Here is a 20,467-nt window from a genome sequence, read left to right as displayed (position 1 = left end):
GAGAGACTTTTAAAACGAAATTTACCACTTTCAATACTTAGCTTTTATTAACCGAGTTGGAGGTCTGTATGGGAGAATCTTGACCGAGGTCGTGAGGACAGACCGAACGCAGTGAGGTCTATACACACAACCGAGGTAAAGATTCTCCCCTACAGACCGACTTAGCTCGGTTAATAAGATGTTTATTACATGGCAAAGAAGAAAACTTTAATTCGTTTAATGTAACTTGCTTGCTGACATTTTGCTTGCGAACGGCGATGAGCTTAACTTAAATCTGCCGAAATTTGCTCGTCCTCTTTACTTTTTTTCTTTGTCATCAGGCTTTTTGACACTTCCATAAATGATTGAGAAGAATATAAAAGAAAATGGTGAACATTTTTGTATTTTAGTTTGCTACTTTTTCAACGCAAAATGAAACCCGTCTAGATGCCGGTCTAGATGGGAAAATCTAGACCGCGGTCAGTATCGATATCAGCAAATCAAATTCGTAAATTCGGTAGTTCCCAGTCCTTGTGCAGGGGCGTAGCCAGCCTTTTTGCATAGAGGGGTTCCTAATGTATATAACTTGCCCGATTGACAATCGAGCGGCGGAGGCACTCTTTACAATGGGGGTCGGGGGCATGCTCCCCCGGAAAATTTTTGAAATTTGGGTCTTCAGAAATGGCGTTTCCTTGATTCTAAGCACAAATTTCTAATAATTTTAGCGCCAAACGTAGCTATTATTTCTAAGACGGGATTGCAAATGTCACTTGCTGAAGAGATGGACTTTTATAGAATTAAAAATGGATAATAAAATAGTTGTTTAACATATTACATACTTCATCAAATGCTGTAGACTTGTGATTTACCGTTCACTCAGCTAGGATATCAGAAAGAAGGAGGCGCCGTGGATGCTTCCGTGCAAAAATGTCGATTGTTGCACCAATGTCAATTTGCCTACCATAATGGATGGTAGCGCAAGGCCAGACTCTCGCTCACTGATCATGGTCGCCCTCAAATAAGTTTTCAGTCGGAGCAATGTGCTAAACGATCGCTCACATTCTGCAGAGGTAATTGGCAACGTACATAAGATGCGCAACAACTTATGTACGTTTGAAAAGAATTCATGGCTGCATTTTTCTAATGCCTGAACTGCGCTGCTGGGTAGGTCTTGATCCGCGTTTAGCCACTTGCGCCGCCAACGGAAAAGATCCACATCAAAAACCTGGGGTGATGGTAGGTCATCTGCATAGTACTGCAAAGCGGCTTGTACAGGGCTTCCTTTTCGAGAAACTAGCAATGCTGGAAGTAGGCACAGGAGGGAAGACATCACAGCACATTATTGGGTCAAATTATATGTCTATCTCAGAAATAAGATGATGCAACAAAGGAAATGTGAGCGCTCTTTTGTAGTAATCCTTCGGTGTCCCTGCTTCGACATTGCTTCGGTGCTGTTGTCGACCAACAACGCGTGGCATAGATGGCAGTTTCCCCGAATTGATTTGCAAACAGCCGCTTATTTGACATACCTTCTAGTGCTCTTAGTATAGATGGCAAAAGCGCAAAGAAAACCTCATGTGTCTCATGCCCTTCAACCCACCGTGTTCGACACAAGCTGAGCAACGTTGTTTTGCTGGCCTCGAGGGCTTCTTTCTCAATTACGGCAAGCAAAAACTTGCTACGCTTCGGTGAATACCTAAAAAAATTGCAAACTTCATTGAATGTTCCAAGCCTGTTTCTGATAAGGGGTTGATCACAGGACTGAATGATTGTGAGGTTTAGGCAGTGAGCCCTGCAGTGTGTGTACACAGCCTTTGGAATTTTTTTCCCGTATCAGTGCCTGTGTACCGTGCCTAGAGGATGACATATTAGACGCTCCAGCGTGCCCTTGTCCCCGACAGTTTTTTATGTCTAAGTTCCACTGTGGTAGGGTATCCAGTATCGAGTTAGCGTTCGCCTCCCCGGTTATCCTCTGCAGACTGTTGAATCCTAAAAATTCCTCGTGAATATATCCATCACTGTCAACAAAACGTAGGACAAGTGATAGCCAATTTATGCACCCGTATAATATTGTAACCTGCGATAGAGCATGTTATGCCTTTTTAAATTGATTTTCTTTTGTTCTTCTTCAAAAACGAAAATCTCGTTTCGCGGAATTTCGAACAGGGGTTTTGATACTTTTTTCCTCTTGAAATAATATTCATTTTCACAACCCAAAAGGGGGGTTCCAGAACCCCTGAAACCCTCCTCTGGCTACGCCCCTGTTGTGAGACACAGCCATATAATAATTACTGATATTAGCTATAAATTAGCAAAACTCCTTATCGTTGGCAACAAAATTGTGAAGTAAATTCACCGTGCGTTTGTTTAATTTTCTCAAAAAAATATATCTATTTAAAAACGGAAAATTTGTGAGAAAAGCTATACCAAGCCAAGGAAGTATGGGAGTGACTCATTACACAAATTAATTGCAGTGTCAGTAGAACAGATTCACGTTCTCTTACGAAATGACCTAGAAAAAGAAATATTTCCACAGTTGCCTCTTCACCCTCCTGGTTTAGTGCAGTTGATGAAAAGATCGAATTGAGTTTCTCGTTGTGAACACTTATTCCTCTTTCTAGCTAACAAAATATTTCTGTTTTGTTTTTAAGGTTTTCAGGACCAAGGTTGGTAACTGCTTGGAGACAATGCATCGTAAGAGCTGGGATGTGGAGGACTTGATTGGAAAACGCGCTCAAGTCAGGTTCATTGATGTCAGCTCTGGTGGGTGGGGTCACATTAACTTTGGTGACCTCAAAGACGATATCTTTTGTGGCAAGGATTAAAGATTTAACGTTATATTGTACTAATCGAGTAATGTTTCGAATATTTGATAGAAATAAGAGTTGTTTCCTGACTCATTATGTTCTAATTTGCGAGCTTCAAGTCATTTCAGTCAAAGTGAACACGTAGGTAAACCACTTTACTCTATTAAAAAATACAAAATAAAAAAAAAAAAAAAAAAAAAAATAATAATAATAATAATAATAATAATAATAATAATAATCACAATCGAAATAAAGATAATTAAGCGTTAAATACCTTGCAGGAATAAATGTGACAACAAACAAAAAGCTGGCCTTATATCCATAGTTTTTTCTCGGACCTCTTACCTTTTCTTTCATCCCTTATTTGCATACAAGATGTCGTTGCACGCAATAACTTCGTAATTGTTTGATCACTTTTAAATCTATTTAGCCTTGGGAGGCTTTTCTACTTGAACAGCATTCAAACAAAATTGTCTACCAGAGTTAGGGATCAGTTTCCAATGCAAAGTTCTGCTGCATTACTCGGACGGGCTATTTTTTCTTTTTTTTTTTTTTTTTTTGCCATAATTAATCTTTCTTGCTGTTAAAAGCAAATGACGAGTGATTTGTATTAACGCAACATTTGCGCACAGATCTCGGAGTTCTAACCTCGTTCCCAGGTTCTCTCATCTCTCCCCCCCCCCCCCCCCCCGTCCACCTCGCCATCACTCCGGAAGGGCGGCAAGATGAGAGACCCTGGGAACTAGGTTGCCACAGTTATGGTTGACTGAATGGACCCAGGCTCAATTTTGACCACCCGGTAAAAAAAAAGCAGATTTGCATGAAGCCTTACAGCGAAAATTGATATTGAAATAAAATGATAATAAATATGCATTGAAGTTTGTATTTCACATTATATGTTGTCTATGTGATGTTTCTCGGCTATTTTAGAACATTTAACTGTGTTCCATCCGACTTTACTCTTACCTAAATCATTGCACTTACGTTCCAACCAAAATTTCTGGATTAGTTTTTATTCGTATGGTAAGCTAAAACAATGACTCTCTAAAAAACAACCTGATTGTAGCCTAGACGTTTGTGACTAAAAAAGTTCGTAATCTCACGGCATTAAGATCTGGCAAGCACTGGAAACAAAACCCTTTCACAAATCTATCATAATTGTTATTTTTACCGTCAAAAACTGGTCTGTTAAATCTCTGTAGATATTTTCATGGGATGTATTAAAAATTCATAGTAAGATATACTTATTCATTATTCATAATTATTACATGCTGTTATAGTTATGTCTAGGTTACATGATGGATGACGGTGAACCAAAACTGAAAATTGAAAACAGCGAGTTCTATTAATGAACTGAAACAAGGTATTTAACACAATGTAAGATTCCATCGACGTTTTGGCAAACACCTGCCATGTATTTTCGTGTGAAACTAAAATTGATAATATCGTAGAGGCCGTAAAACAATTTTGAATCAAAATTTATCTCGTTGACGAGAATGATGGATTCTTCTTCAGATAGTTTGAAGCGCAACTTTTTACCAGTCACCGCTATCTCATTTGGAATCATCCTCCCATTTTGTCAGGCCGGGTGTTGTGGTAAGAGTAAGACTTTGTCAATTAATTTTTTGCTTCTCTATTTTAGGGTCAAGTTGTATTTCATTCTAACACTTTCTTTATCACTAATCCGTTTGAACAACGCGTGCTGAAATAAACTTTCTATATTGCTTTATCCGGGCTGAGTTTTCAGAAGCTGCTAAAATCATTGGATCGTTTAGTTACACTGCAGGCAGGATTAAAAATGCTTAATTATTCCAAGATTGATGAGAAAGTGTGCAGATATGAGCTATACAGAAACACACTGCTCCGAATTAATTGTACGCTAAATAGAGATAGAAGGCGTATTGGGCCATTTATTTCAACTTGTCGAACAAGATGGTGCTAAACAAAATTAAAAGAAAAGGAAAAGAAAAGAAACTGAAGCACTGTGGAGGGGTTGTTTTTCGTCAGTATTTAATTAGTTACGGCTGCTTTCTTGTATTTCGCTTATACTTTGCTGTTTTTATTTTTGTTTTCGCTAATTACGCTTAAAGTTTTATCTTCACAAACGCCGTCCATTACCGAAATTAGCCTCAAGGCTTATGTGGGGCGAAAAGTTAACAACTTTTTGTTCTTCCAACATGTATGAGTGAGTAATTATCGGTTTTCTTAAGGATTTAGCCAGAAATAGAGGGGGGAGGTGGTGATGTCTTTGTGGCCCACTCTGTATATCCAAAAGTACTGACTCACTACTAAAGATTCGCCAACTGTTTTTTCACTTCGGTGAATCACGCATGCCAGAACATTAAATTTCGTTGAAACACCCTTTGAAAACAATGTTGCCGTATAAAGGAAAGTCAAGTAGCCAAACGCAATAAAATATCCCTGGTAAATTTTAGGACAAGTCAGAAAGCTTGACGTATATCGTTCCCCCCGCCCCCAACTCCCCCTCACGGGGTAAACAGGGGAAACGATCCAAAATTTTATTTCTCTTCTCACAGTTGCTGATAAATGTCGCAGAATCTTGTTCAACGAGCCAATACAACACAAAACGTTTACCGGCCACCTGATTAGGACCGTAGAGTCTCCCAATCCGGGAAGCTGCCAAGTAAAGTGTTATAATGAGCCTAACTGTGTGTCCATAAATGTTGGACCTTTGGATGGAGGCAGACAAATGCGAGTTGAATAACGATACGGCTGAAAATCAAGCTTCCTCTTTCTTACAGGACAAGATGGACTACACCTTTTACGGTATTGAGGTAAGGTGTTTGATTAAGAGAGTGAACGTAGTTCATAGAGGGACTGATTATGAAGCACGGCAAACATCAGAGGAGTAAACAAAGATGCCAAGATTTATGTTGGAGGGTCCACGACCGTGCGTAATCTTTTGTTTTGCGCTCATACACTATGCATGAGTAACCAACACGTTTCTATTGGTTAGTTCCCCAGTACGGAGTAAACAACTATTGTGTTTTGTGCAGGGTCAAGGCCAAAAAAGAGAACAAAAACATGCAAGAAAGAACTTGAGCGAGTTACATAACCATTCGCGTCTATTCACTAAGGAGTGAATAAGAAAATAACACCTTCCACACACCCCTCCCTCCCCGGGAATTTGATAGCAAGAAATGTGAAAAAGGAAAAAAAAGATATAAATAGTAACAATTATATTAAGCGAAATAAAATATAGGTATATAAAATTATGAGGCAGGAGAAAGAAACTTAAGACGGAATTCACCAGAAGTTCGAGTAACAAGTGGACAAAAACTTTGTACCTTTGCAGATTATTTACATCGTAGTGCAAACCTCACTACGACTGTTTTAAATATCTTCTCAAAAAAAATTATTTCTAGCAACACCAAACGTCGAAAACAAATGTTGAACTTCGCATGAAACACTTGAAAGTACTGGTGAAATGAAACTGATGATGAAATTTTATCTGTGTTTGCGCAATTTCTCTGAACTTTGAAATTTGTTTTCTCTCGTTCCTAAGGAAAATTGTTTTCGGTGTTATTTCAGGCAACTATTTATATCTTTAGCTTTAAGAAAATGTAAAAAGGACTATAAATACTTAAAATTATTCTGGTACCAGAGTTTTGTCAACTAAGAACTAAAATTGCTCGATTTTCTATCGGATTTCGTCTTAAATTGTTATAAAGTCTGTAGACATTTGTTTTGTTTTTTACTGTTTGCTTAATTTGTCCTTTTTGGAGAGAAGGGTGGATTAGTATTATATTAGGGACGGACCATTGGAAAAGTGATGGGGGGGGGGGGGGGGAATTTTTTCCTCAGCTGAAACCCTCTGCACGATTTGTTTTTCAGACAAATGGTGCTTTTTTTTGAACAGTGAAATATTGGTTCATTATCTACGATTTTGTGCTTAATTTTATAAATTATTCTACGCTTACCACAGATCAAAGGATACAGGCCACTTTTCAATGCAAAATCTTTTCGAAAATGTATACACAAAGAGAGAGGAGGAAGCCACTTGGAGTGGACGGCTTCCCTGTGCATTTTTTCAGTCCCTGCCCTCTGGAATTCCTCTCCCACAGCCCATCATAATGATGCCATACTCTATTCACCAAAACAGCCCCTCTGTAGTGCCCTCCACTCCAAAATGTCAATCCAAAAAGAGGGTACCTGTTTAGCAAAAGTGAAATATTCAAATAATTCTCAAAAGTTTTTTTAATTTTTATGGTGCTCTGTAATAACTTAAATGAACTTAGGCTTAATTTTACTAAAAAAAGACTCACCTTTCGTGTGAGAATTGGACATAGTCTGGTAGCTGGCTGTATTCTGTCAAAATGCCCCGACGGGCGAAGATGTCCACAGACATTAAAAGGAATGGTGGGATACATTTTACACCTCCCTGAAATGTCCTTCTGGTGTTTGTGCGCATCCCAGCACAGTAGGATTGAATGGTTTGCCTTTGATAAATAAAAAAGGACATATGCATAAGGTACATTATCAAAAAGATGCCAGTGTATGTTGTACGTACACTAGCTGCAATTTAAAACAAAAACAAGGTTCTAATTGTCTCCTTTCAATAGGAAGAAAGTGATTTTTGTTTATTCATATTGTGCCTGGTAATATGATTGATATCTGAATTACATTTCTGGCTATTGTAGTATGAATTAATTTATGTCACCTTATATTTGTCATTTCATGCAGTGTGAGGAAACACTTCAGTACACTGTTAGACGCCTTTATCTATTAATAGTAATAATATAGCAGGGCCTGGGGTAAGGCCCCAAGAATATTTTGAATAAGAATTATTTTTAATAGACACTTGCAAATTTTATATATTAAATAAAAGTCACAATTGGACCTTCCTCCTGCATGAATTTTTTTCTTTACCTTCTTCTTTGCACGAATTTTTTTTCTTGGCATTTTCCCTTACATGAATGTTTTTTTGTTTCCCCCACCCCCCCTCCCCCCCCCCCGCGGCACTTTTCTAATGGTCCGTCCCTTAGCAAACAGCGTTTGCATCAAAGATGCGAAGATTTATTCTCCAACCCCTCTTTTTCCGCTACCTCTTTGCCCTTTGCTCCCCTCGCAGCAGGACCTTCATTTCCTACCCCTCTTCCTCCCGCCCTTTGCCGCTGCTTCTTCTTCTCTTTCCCAAGCTCCTCCTTCATCTCTCCCTTGTTACTTCCTTCCAAAACCTCCTTTTCTTCCTCACTGCGTACCACCAGCACCACTAAGTCCTCGAACTTCTTATTATTCATACTTAACTCTTTATATCTGCCTCATTCTCATTTAAACAGAATCCCTGTAGCAGCAAACCATGTTTTAACGATGGCACTTGTCAAGTAGGATACACTGCGAAAGGATTTCGTTGTAAATGTTCCCCAGGATTCACTGGGGAACTCTGCAGTAAAGGTAAATGTAAGCAGATCTAAAGTTGGAAAATGGAAGGGTCGAAGCTTGTAAATTCCCCCAACCTCTGTGGCGGTTGAACGAAGGGGGGATGGGCGGTTCGACTTAAGTCATAGAACGTGTTAAAAAATAATATTAATAAATGCCTTCAATCCTTGTTAATGGAATGAAACCACAACGTTTTTTCCCGAGGATTTATATTTTAAATATCTTTCGGGGGAGAATGCCCCTGTACCCCCTATGTGGGGGTGCCGGATCGTATCTCGAACCCCCTATGGTAGCAGCAGAGGGTTAATCTTTATTGCACCCTTCCCCTAGCTTCCCACTCCCTTGCATTAAGGAAAGTCACATGAAAGTCACGTGATTAATGGCGAATACATGCATGAGCTCCACAGGCATACTCTAAGTAACTACTTCAGGCAGTATGGTGCCAGATAAAAACCGCCAATCATTATCCTTCAATTTTGCTCTCACGATAGGTATTTCCTTCGGTTATTACTGCCTCGGGATAGATGGGTGGCTTATGGGGGGAGGTTGAACTGTCCCCTTCCAGAACCTTTTGCTCCAAGTTTTCATGCATTCCTTATTGTGGATTAGCAATTTCTCTATTCGTTTAAACTTTGCACTGACGAACGTTAAGAAGAAATCCTCAGCATACATCCTAGGTTGCGAAAAAAGAACAAGCAGTTTGACAAGTTCTTAAAACATAACAGAAAAGAAAAGGTCCTTGAATTGTCGCTTGAGAGAAAGCCCATTTCATGAACCTTGATTTACAGCCGTTAATGAGACAATTATATTTTATCTACAAATTTGAGAACATGTAAGGCTGAGACAACAGTCGTGATCGAATATCAGTTATTGGTAATTTCAACCTTAGTGAAATTTGAGAATAATCTTAAATTAAATGCCTCCCTCATTTCTTACACAGCCTGCAGCTTTGATTTTGAAGAGGGTATCGGGGGCTGGGAAAAAACTGGTACAGCTTTTGATAACCAGCCCACCTTTGGTGATAATCCTACAGCGCGTGACAGAGAGCCCGCCAAACAACAGGGGGACTGGTGGATAGGAGGTGCCGAGGTCCGTCCCTCCCAGGATGACCCGGCAGGTCAAGTTCAAGGAGACATTGCCCAGGGAACCCTTACATCCCCATGCTTCGCTATAATGGGCAAGAACATCTCGTTTCTAATTGGTGGAGGCTGCAATGCGGATTCTGTTCGCGCAGAGCTTATTGTGAATAATCAGGTACAGGACACAAACTAATTGACCAGGCTGATTTGTTGTTATTCTACTTGTTACATTTCACAGACTATTGGCTTAAGTTAAAGGTGTCCATGGCTCTTGAATGTGTATTCTCAAACTCATTAATTATTCATTACACTTTAACCAAAGAGTTCATGACCGGGACGGTGTTTCAATATCTGATGTTAATTAGCACAGTTTTTTGCGTTTTTATTTCTTCGTTTTCTCCTTAGTTTTGGTTTCAATTGAAAAGATATATCAGACACGAAAAACCGAGTTTGACGCCTTTCCAAACACCTCGAAGTTCGTCAAAACTACTCCGCTGCGCGTCGTATTTTCAACTAGCTTCTCTTCTCGGTGTTTGGAAAAGTGGTCAAACTCGGTCTTTCGTGTTTGATGCATTACTCAAAGGTAACAAAGCTGTCTTGATTTTTGGTCACTATTTAAGAGCATGTTGCACTCTTTTTCCGCTTGTGCGACGATTTGATTTTTGAAGTTTTGAACTGTCAATTTTGGCTTCAGAGAGGAAACTTTCTACTGATCAAGTGCTAACTGTATAATGGCAACAGAATTCAAGATATTTATCATTTGTGGAGGGTTATCACAGCAAATTTTGTTTTTCCACGAAAATCGCAGATGTCTTCGAGGGGAATTATAAGAAGCGACTCTTTCTACGCCATGTGTCGAAGGACCATGAGAAAAACTACAGATGATCTCAGGCAGTGGGTGTATGGTACGACACTGGTTATTTCTCAATAGGCTTTAAGCTTCCAGTGTCAATTAAAGTCGCGCACGCGCATTATCACGACACGCAACCTTTAACACGCCTTTGACGTTTATCAAAGTAAAAAGTGCTGGCAAATTTGTTGGACCACTGACAAAACAATCACTCATCAACAATTACTCTCACACGTCAAATACTGTTTGTTAAAGTGCACCTAACCCCAAAATGTTTTTTTCGCTAAAACAAATCTAGACTTTATTTGAAGCATTTGGGCGAAGAAATTTTTGAATTTGGTTGAATCCTCGATTTTCTATGCCCTTTCAAAGTCGCGATTAAGTGTTTCACGACCGCGTTTTAGGGAGTCTGGGGCGGCGGTACCTGATGACGTCTACCCAGGAACCAAACACAATAGCGCCTCAGTCAACTCTCTGTATATGCTCGAGAAAATAGAACGCAAAACTAATCGTTCCGATGTATTTAGGGACTAAAACGTCCAAGTTTTGTCTCAGAATCATTTCTTTTTCGTCACTGGAGTCAGAGTTAAGTTTCGATTCGGAAGGCTCCGAAATAAACTTCGATCGAGCACGTTCGACAACTGTGAACTCACTGCTTAGAGCTTTGAGAGCAATTTACAATATTTCAAGCGAAGACGGGGAAGACGTCTTTGCGGACGAGCTGCTTGTATATTAGGAATGGAAAGCTAGATACGAAGTGGAGGAGCAGGCAAACGAAAAGCAGGAAAGAAAACTCAAGGACTGCTTTGGATGGTAATTTCGTCAACTAAACATAAGATTCCCACGCGTGTTTATAGCCCGTTTACATTTGTCCTTACCGAGAATGTATTTTGTCAAGGTTCTGTTAAATCCAGTTTGTGTTTTACTTTCAGTTGAATGCTTCATGTTTATAAGAACGACGTACGTGTTGCAGTTTTCGAGACTTGATGACCTCCAAAACATTGGCTTCGATCGATTGAAAATCGTATTGTTTGGACCTGTATTTTTGAAGCTGCGGGAAGCAAGGCGGAAGGAAACATTTCATACAATTACCGATTTCACATTGTCACACGTTTTAAGTCGTAACTCCAAATAACCAATGTAAATTGTTCTCAGTTTGCAGTGAAATTCGTCGGATAAGCGAAAAGGATGTGTTCCCTAAGCGGTCCGCAGATAATGTTACGCGGTCATATTTTCGACGCTATTGCACAGAATCTCTGTCGCACTGCTGATTTCCAAACCTTCGAAAAACTCTGTGAGTCTAACAATTTTGTTATCATGTAATTCTAGAGGATTAATCTTCGACTTTCATCTAAATCGAAAGAGAAATAAGTGTTGGTTAGCGGCGTACAGTTGCGATCTATTTACATATCAGTATAACGCTTCTTGATCATGACCGGATCACACAACTTTGCCGGTTATGTTATAAATATTGCGGGATTGGAAGATATAGGTTGTAGGTAGTATTTCTACAAATTTCTGGTTAGCTTTAAGCAGAAAATTTATGAAAATAGCGTTCGAAAGTCTGCGGAACAAATTCCAGTGAGAGTTCTTCAATGATTCTCACAGATTCAGTTCGCTTGTTTCGGTTCGACAAAATCAACCATCGTTTACGTCCTTATTGTACCATTAGCCGATCATCGTCAGTAAATTGTACAGTATATCTTTCTTTAAATCTGGAATATTGCTGCAACAGCCGATAGCACCTCTGGAAGGCGTTTTCTGCGCACTTTTCGAATGTGTATTGCACCATCCTGAAGGAAATGAGAGGAAATGAGATATCCAACCTTCCTGGGTAGACGTCACAAGGGCCGCTGGACCCATTCTCCTCAAACTCGGTCGTGAAACAAAATGGCGGTGTTTTGGAGCTATTTTCGAGATTTCGTCGTGGCACAGAAAATCGAGGATTTAACGGAATTCAAAAATTTTTTCGCAGAACTATTTCAAATAATAAGTAGATTCGTTCTAGCGAAAAAACATTTTTGGGGTTAGGTGCACTTTAAAGACGCGAATCAAAGCTGAAGACAAAGCCAACATGCACCCTTAAGAGTTGCCAGCTCTCTCTTTAACCAGTTTTTCTTGTCATATTCCTTTCTGGCTTACAGAGCAAACCACGGCTTTTTCGCTCATAAAGGTTACTACGATTACTTTCCTCGCTTTAATATGAGAGTCTGTGCAACTCCCTTAATCCAGGTCGTCAAACAAACAAAGAAACAAAGAGTACGTCTGTCGAAACAAACAGACAATCAGCAAACAGAACAAAACGAATAATTACAACTTAGTTTATATTGTTTACAGGTTGTCAGGACCGAGGTTGGTGATTGTCAGGAGACGATGTATCGTAAGAGCTGGGACGTGCAGGACTTGATTGGGCAACATGCTTGTGTCAGGCTCATTGATGACAGTTCTGGAGGGTGGGTTCACATTAACTTTGATGACCTCAAAGGCGATATTGTATGTTCACAAGACTGAAGCAAATCTCAGTTTCAAGGTTGTACTAGAGCATTTCATGAATTGATGAAAATCGTTTTACTTTACACGGCTTCAAATTAATCAGGGGTAATTTTGTTGACGGACCTGACAGAGATGATAGCCTCCCTCCCAAGCCAAACGAAAAATGCACAAAGTATTAAAATATTCATCTAATTAGACATTTAGTTTGTAGTATTATTGCATATTTCTGAGAGTGTCTTGAGTGTGTTGAGTGTGTTGAGTGTTTACCGTATACCTTTAGAGGTGTCTTGCGTCCAAGCGATGTGGCACGTCCGGTTTAAACTGTAGATTCGTAAACCTCTACAACAAATTGAAGCTTATAATAACAATAACAATAACAATAATAATAGCAATAGCAATAGCAATAGCAATAGCAATAGCAATAGCAATAGCAATAGCAATAGCAATAGCAATAGCAATAGCAATAGCAATAGCAATAATAATAATAATAATAATAATAATAATAATAATAATTAACAATAAAGATTAGCGAAAAAACTGAGCAACGACGTTTCGGTGTCATCCTGGCACCATTTTCAAGTTAAAAATATTTGTGCGAAAAGTAAACTAATTTATACCAATGTTAGAGGTGCGAAATTGAATAAATTAAGATTAAGATAGCTGTTCAATGTTCATGTTCATTCCAATGAGGTGTCAAACACTGGTAATGAGTTCAGTGTCTGTTCAAAGCCTAAACAAATACTTTTGCGCGAATGGAGTCTGACTGTGTGTTAAGGCTCGGTTTCTTCTTGCGAATCCACAACATTTCGTGGATCAAGCAATCGAACTTTCCCTGACATTTCTTTAGGATCTTAAAGTTGTTAGTCAGGTCACCAACTGTCTCAACTCGGTGTTCATTTTGAAGGCGTTTTCCGATGGCGGTAAATCGGTGTTCCTCAATGCGCTTGTAAAGATGACGGCTAGTGTAACCGACGTATTCTGCATCACACAGATCACATATATAGTTATAAACAACGCACTGCTGATTGATCAAAGGTGGTTTTGGCTCTTGTACTTTGAGATCATCGCCAATTTTACGGCTTCTGAACACCGGCTGTAGTTTGTGATCAAGTTTATTACTCAAGTCCGAGAGATGTTTCTTTACTATGTCCGCTGATTTCTGGTCTTTAAAAGGCAGGACAATGCGGTAGATATTCTCTGTTGGAGGCGTCGATCTTGTGTCTGGTGACATCACTGAATTAACGAAACGGGTGATGGTGGAGTTCACAAGAGAATCTGAGTACTTGAGGTTAGAAAAGATCAGTTTAAGGCGTTCGCATTCTGTTGAGAATAGTTCCCATGTTGAGGACAAGCGGTAAGCACGGTTTAACATGGTTTTAACTAAAGATCTTTTATAGCGGTTGTCGACATGACTTTGGTGGTGTAAGAGGAGACCAGTGTTTGTGGGTTTACGGTAAACACTTGTTACCAGCTTGCAGCCCTTCTTGCATATTTCAATGCCGACAAATGGTAGCTTACCGTTAGATGCGATCTCCATGGTGAAGGATATGGATGGATGACATGATGATGGATGGCTTCTGCGGTTGGTATGTCTTTCACTGTGGCTAGTGTATCATCCACGTAGCGTCTGTAGAAGTCTGGCAACTTGTTCTCGTTTTGTAGCTTTTCCTCGATAGAACAAAGAAAAGTATTGGCCATTAGGGGACCCAAGGGAGAGCCCATCGCTACTCCATCAATTTGTTGGTAGAGTTGACCGTTAAATTGAAATAGCTGGTCCTTTGTTGCTACTGACAACAGTTCAATTAGATCAACTTTGCTGATGTTTAGATGGTGTGTTTTGTTGAACCAGTTGTCAACAAAAGCTCTATCAGCAAGGATCTCGATGGTTTCTTGTAGTGGGACGTTCGTAAATAGCGAAGAGACATCATAAGATACTAGGATGTCAGATTCGTTGAGGCTCAGATTGCGAATCTCATCAGCGAAGGAAAATGTGTCAGATATTGTGTAGCTGTTGATCGACAGGGGCTTCAGTTTATCGTCGAGCCATCTCGCGAGGGCGAAGTTGTAAGTACTTGTGGCGGATAGAATGGGCCTCATCGCCAGTTTTTCTTTATGAGTCTTTGGCAGACCATAAAGATGGGCGAGTCGTGATCCTTTCGGGCAAACTGAGTCGGCAATCTGTTTTGGGAGAATTTTGCGCACGACAGATTCAAGGTGTTTCTCTTTCTGCAGTAAAGGGTGGTAGTTTTTGAGCGGTCGTCCACGCGTCTTGGGTCTCTCCGAACTTACGGCGGTAAATTTAGCTGTATCGTTGATGGAAGATTCACTCAAAAGGCGAACATATTCTGCCTTATCCATAACAACTACTCCTGTACCTTTATCTGGTTTCGTGATTACGATGTCATCTCTTCGTTTTAGTTGCTCAATAGCTCTTTGTAGCGCTTTCGGTGGTTTGGGGGCTTTGCACTCGATGTAGTTAAGCGCAATCGATCGAAGGGTCGCCGCAGCTAATTCCTTCTTATCATCGGATAATGAAGGCTCCAGTTGCCAGAAGGCTTTCTCGAAGCTAGCTTGAATGTCCATTGAAGAGATGCGTTGCGGCAAGGAAAACTTCAAACCTCGACACAGAACAAGCTTCTGGAAGAATGAAAGCTTGTAGGAGGAAATGTTCTGGATATGTTTGTCCACATCGTGATCTTTGTTTAGCAGCTTCATGATTTTGTTGATATGGCCGCTCATCATTTTCTCATAGTGCTTTTTGCGGAGGTTAACCATCGTTCTCAGGATGCACATGTATTGGAGCGATGAACAATTCCGGCGTATTTCAACGTGGATTCCGTTAAGTTCCTTCTTCAGTGTCGCATTTTGCTTTACTTTTGCCCTTAGTTCTTCTGCGATGACATTAGTTGAAAATTGCTCGGAAGCCTTTGACCATTTCATATGCTTTGTTTGATCAACTTTGGCGAAGGTAGGAGTTAGTTCGAAATTCTGGCAAAGCTGAAGAAACTCGATGCGATGGGCTCTCCCTTGGGTCCCCTAATGGCCAATACTTTTCTTTGTTCTATCGAGGAAAAGCTACAAAACGAGAACAAGTTGCCAGACTTCTACAGACGCTACGTGGATGATACACTAGCCACAATGAAAGACATACCAACCGCAGAAGCCTTTCTGAAGACTTTGAACAACTGTCATCCATCCATATCCTTCACCATGGAGATCGCATCTAACGGTAAGCTACCATTTGTCGGCATTGAAATATGCAAGAAGGGCTGCAAGCTGGTAACAAGTGTTTACCGTAAACCCACAAACACTGGTCTCCTCTTACACCACCAAAGTCATGTCGACAACCGCTATAAAAGATCTTTAGTTAAAACCATGTTAAACCGTGCTTACCGCTTGTCCTCAACATGGGAACTATTCTCAACAGAATGCGAACGCCTTAAACTGATCTTTTCTAACCTCAAGTACTCAGATTCTCTTGTGAACTCCACCATCACCCGTTTCGTTAATTCAGTGATGTCACCAGACACAAGATCGACGCCTCCAACAGAGAATATCTACCGCATTGTCCTGCCTTTTAAAGACCAGAAATCAGCGGACATAGTAAAGAAACATCTCTCGGACTTGAGTAATAAACTTGATCACAAACTACAGCCGGTGTTCAGAAGCCGTAAAATTGGCGATGATCTCAAAGTACAAGAGCCAAAACCACCTTTGATCAATCAGCAGTGCGTTGTTTATAACTATATATGTGATCTGTGTGATGCAGAATACGTCGGTTACACTAGCCGTCATCTTTACAAGCGCATTGAGGAACACCGATTTACCGCCATCGGAAAACGCCTTCAAAATGAACACCGAGTTGATACAGTTGGTGACCTGACTAACAACTTTAAGATCCTAAAGAAATGTCAGGGAAAGTTCGATTGCTTGATCCACGAAATGTTGTGGATTCGCAAGAAGAAACCGAGCCTTAACACACAGTCAGACTCCATTCGCGCAAAAGTATTTGTTTAGGCTTTGAACAGACACTGAACTCATTACCAGTGTTTGACACCTCATTGGAATGAACATGAACATTGAACAGCTATCTTAATCTTAATTTATTCAATTTCGCACCTCTACCATTGGTATAAATTAGTTTACTTTTCGCACAAATATTTTTAACTTGAAAATGGTGCCAGGATGACACCGAAACGTCGTTGCTCAGTTTTTTCGCTAATCTTTATTGTTAACTGTATTTCCAAATTTAATCTTAAAAGAATAATAATAATCATAATAATAATAATAACAATAATAATAATAACAATAATAATGGTTTATCAACAAGGCATCCATACAAAAAATTGCTCTTCATCTGTCATTAACTGAGCTGTTAGTGGTTACTTATAGAGCTGGCTATTAAGCTATATTGAGAATTTTCAAATAAAATGAATGGTCGAATTTTTCACGATCTCTTAATGTGATGACCGAATCCTTTTTTGAAAGCTACAAGTCAAAGCGAATTTTTTTTTCGCTAACTCTCTAAAAAAACGCGCCAGCGAATTCCCATATTCAACTTCAGTGAAAAGTTACAGAACATTTTCTAAAACGGAGGAAAAAATACTGAGTGATCGTAGAAAATTCGCTCTCGTAGAAAAATAAACGTTTCAAAAACATTTCGCGACTTTTTTTTGCTGTTTACATGTCAAACTAGCTACTGTCCGAACAAATTTCCTTTGACTTATGGAAATAAAAACTCCCCGGTGATGGTCGTGTCTCTGGAGATTTTGAATCTGGAATTTAGACTAGGTTTACACTAGAGGAAATTGTTCCGGATTCGTGACGAATCCGGGACGTTTTAGTGCCGGATTGATTTTGCCGTTTACACACAAGTGGACGAATCCGAAATAAAAACTCTCCTGTTGGGTCATGTCTCCAAAGATTTTGAATCCGGAATTTAAGGTGGGAAGTTTGAATCTGAAAACTCTTGAATCCGGAGAGTTTTGTCGCGTAAACTATTTTCTCTTGAATCCGGATATTTTTCCGCCTGCGATCTTTTGAGTTTGTGGTAGAACCAAAATGGCGGCGTAGTAATGTAGTCAAAGTCATAGTCACATTGATGGCCATTGCTGGCGGTCGTTTGCTGCCTCATTCAGTGACATGTCCAGGTAATCACTTTGATAATGGGTAATGCCATGTTCCTCAGAAATCACAATTATCGACGCAAACAATGTTGACGTCATCTACACCTTATCGGAGACGACGACAATGGCACAATCGAACCTACCCCTAACCCCTTCTTTTTGGCGGCATTTTGTTTCTCGTTGTCGAGGCAACAAACAGCTTATTAACCATTCCATCATAAATGTCCCGGGATTATCGTCAGGTGTAATGGAATATCCTTTCAGTGTAAACGCCTACGAATCCGACTACTCTAAAATTAATGAATCCGGAAACATTTACGAATCCGGGAAAATCTCCTCTAGTGTCTCCTCTTGCAGCAGATAACAAGCTGGGCTCACATTCGTTTTGTTCCTTTCGTTACTCTTAGTTTTTCTTTCATGCCTTATTTGAAGACTGCATGTCATTTCCCACAATCTTTAAAATTGTTGTATCACGTCTAAACCTATTTTGCCTCAAGGGGAGGAGTTTCAAATGCCCGTGGTGATTTCACAAGCTTTAGTCGTAAAACAGTGTGACTTGTTCTAAAAGAAATTATTAGGGAATATTGTGCTGCCCTTTGTTTTGGTCACGTGACGTAACATTTCTATAGCAACCGTGATTGAACTTGCAATTATTTAGGTAGGAGTGAACTAAAAATCAAAAGTCGGTTAAAATACGGTTTAAGATGGCTGACAATAGTTTCCAGCTCTATGGTATCGCACAAATGCTCAAGCAAACAAGTTGTGGTCAGCCTTTTTATATAACAAGTTACCATGGCAACAATACAGCCTGTCAGAAACACCGTTAATTTTAGTTTTAAGTTCTTATAACTCAAAAACGAGCTCGATGACCCCCATTTTTAATCATCTTATTGTGATTGTAAACGTCGCTGCCTCCGAAGAAAGTCTCCTCTCGATCCACTTGACTTAAATAAAGTTCCTTAATACTACATAACTCTCTACAATTCTCTTGGTATAGTTTCTCCAGTCGGTCTCCCGACAACAACAACCCACGCTAGCTAACTGAGTCCTTACATATAATTAATTAATATTTTAGAACGTTCTTGAAGCTTCTAACACAACTATTTATGTAGCATTACATCGTAAATACAATATTTAGTAGAATGTTTTAAACTGTCCAGTAGCGCGATTGTAGAAGGTTCTGGTACAAACACTGCATGATTAAACATTCTAGAAAAAATACCAGAAACTTAGTATTTACAATTGCTCTCCATAGCATGATAAGCATGATAAGATGCAACTTTTTGTAAAGTTTAAAACAATTCTGTCGAGGGGGCTCAGAGCCACCTTAAATTTTCGTTCCCATGCACCAGTCGGCCATGACCTGGATCCTCCACTCCCATACTAACCCTTGGAGTGGATCCTTCCTGTCTCTTTTTATTTTTAGAATTTGACCTTCCAAGAGATTTTGCGTCCCGCCTTTAAGAATGGCTGACTGTTAGGATCGAGAAACGCCGGTCAACCTCCCATTTGACAAATCGCTCATATTTTGCCTAAAGATACCCTTAGGTGACCTAATTCTAAAAATCATATTTAAAGGTTCGAGCGAATTTTTATTTTTCAGAAATTCGCGAAAATTTGAAAGCGCGGTCAAACTGCGGTTTTTCGTGTAATGAAATGACCGAAATAAGGTGCGAGGACGAAGCGCTGCTTAAGTCTTAAAATAAACTCAATTGACTTCAAACTTCACACAAATGTGGAACAACCACTCTAATTTATTCCTCGCTTTAAACTAATCTCAGATATGTTGATATAGTGGTTTTACGAACCATTTTAAAAACAACTATGAAGCGTGTGAAAAATAACGGCATATTATAGGTCATGTTTAACAGCATAAAAATGCATCTGGTACCTCCCTTTCCGATTATTTTACTTTACAGCGTTAAAATATCATTATTGAAGATATACCATGCCAAGTTTCATGCTCGAACTCGCAGTATTTCCCTTTGTGAAAAACGAAAATCTATGTCAATGTGTTGGGCGCAAATAACACAATAATTATGCACGAACCAGAGACAAATCAATTTCAATGGCGAAAGTAAAAGGCTATCATTAATTAGAATCCCGTCAATTCACTGCTATCAGGAGAAAAATAATGTCCACTGCATAAAAACTGTTTGCACACGTTTTCGAACCATTGCGCGTTAACTTTGTTTAATTTCGTGTCCGCCGTCATGTCTAGTTTGTCATGGCGTGTATTTCCTTAATGTCAACAACACGTGAATTGTTGTCATAACAAACGCAAGAGATTTCCTGGAACCTTAATGTTTTCGATTCACCAAAACGCTTTAAGTTCGTTAAGACACAATAATGGGTCAACTTGGAATGCTTTTTAGCATCAAGGACGTTAAAGGACTGTAAATTAATCGAGTTGAAATATCTTGAAGCAAATCAAAATCGCGCCCTTATTCTAATTTGGTAAACAGCCGATCTCCGTTCAAGTTAGAGAAGTCGAGAGGTTAATCCGGCAATGTACTACCGGTACAGCAACAAAATCAAACCGAGGTCATCAAAAGCGTAAGTTTAAAAGTGTAGTGGCAAGTTCCAAATAAATTTCGCCTATATAAATTGGAAACAAGATGTGAAACGGTCGGACCCGAAACAAATAAACAAAATAATAATACGACTAATTTAACCCGAAAATGTTACAGAAAACATACCTAAAAGCCGTCGATTCCCCTCGATACCACTCCG

At 39.6% G+C, this 20,467-nt stretch overlaps 2 pseudogenes; one reads left to right on the top strand and one right to left on the bottom strand.

Annotated features, from left to right (window-relative positions):
• Window positions 1-799: 799 nt before the first annotated feature.
• Window positions 800-3,143, bottom strand: LOC149116560 (52 kDa repressor of the inhibitor of the protein kinase-like; annotated as a pseudogene).
• Window positions 3,144-4,285: 1,142 nt separating this feature from the next.
• Window positions 4,286-12,654, top strand: LOC149116559 (uncharacterized; annotated as a pseudogene).
• Window positions 12,655-20,467: the final 7,813 nt, after the last annotated feature.

This window comes from Orbicella faveolata, unplaced genomic scaffold (genome assembly GCF_042242905.1).
Source record: "Orbicella faveolata isolate gen_17 unplaced genomic scaffold, um_ofav_v1 contig_12, whole genome shotgun sequence".
In the NCBI taxonomy this organism is placed as follows: Eukaryota; Metazoa; Cnidaria; class Anthozoa; order Scleractinia; family Merulinidae; genus Orbicella; species Orbicella faveolata.
This window is presented reverse-complemented; position numbering and strand designations above follow the sequence as displayed.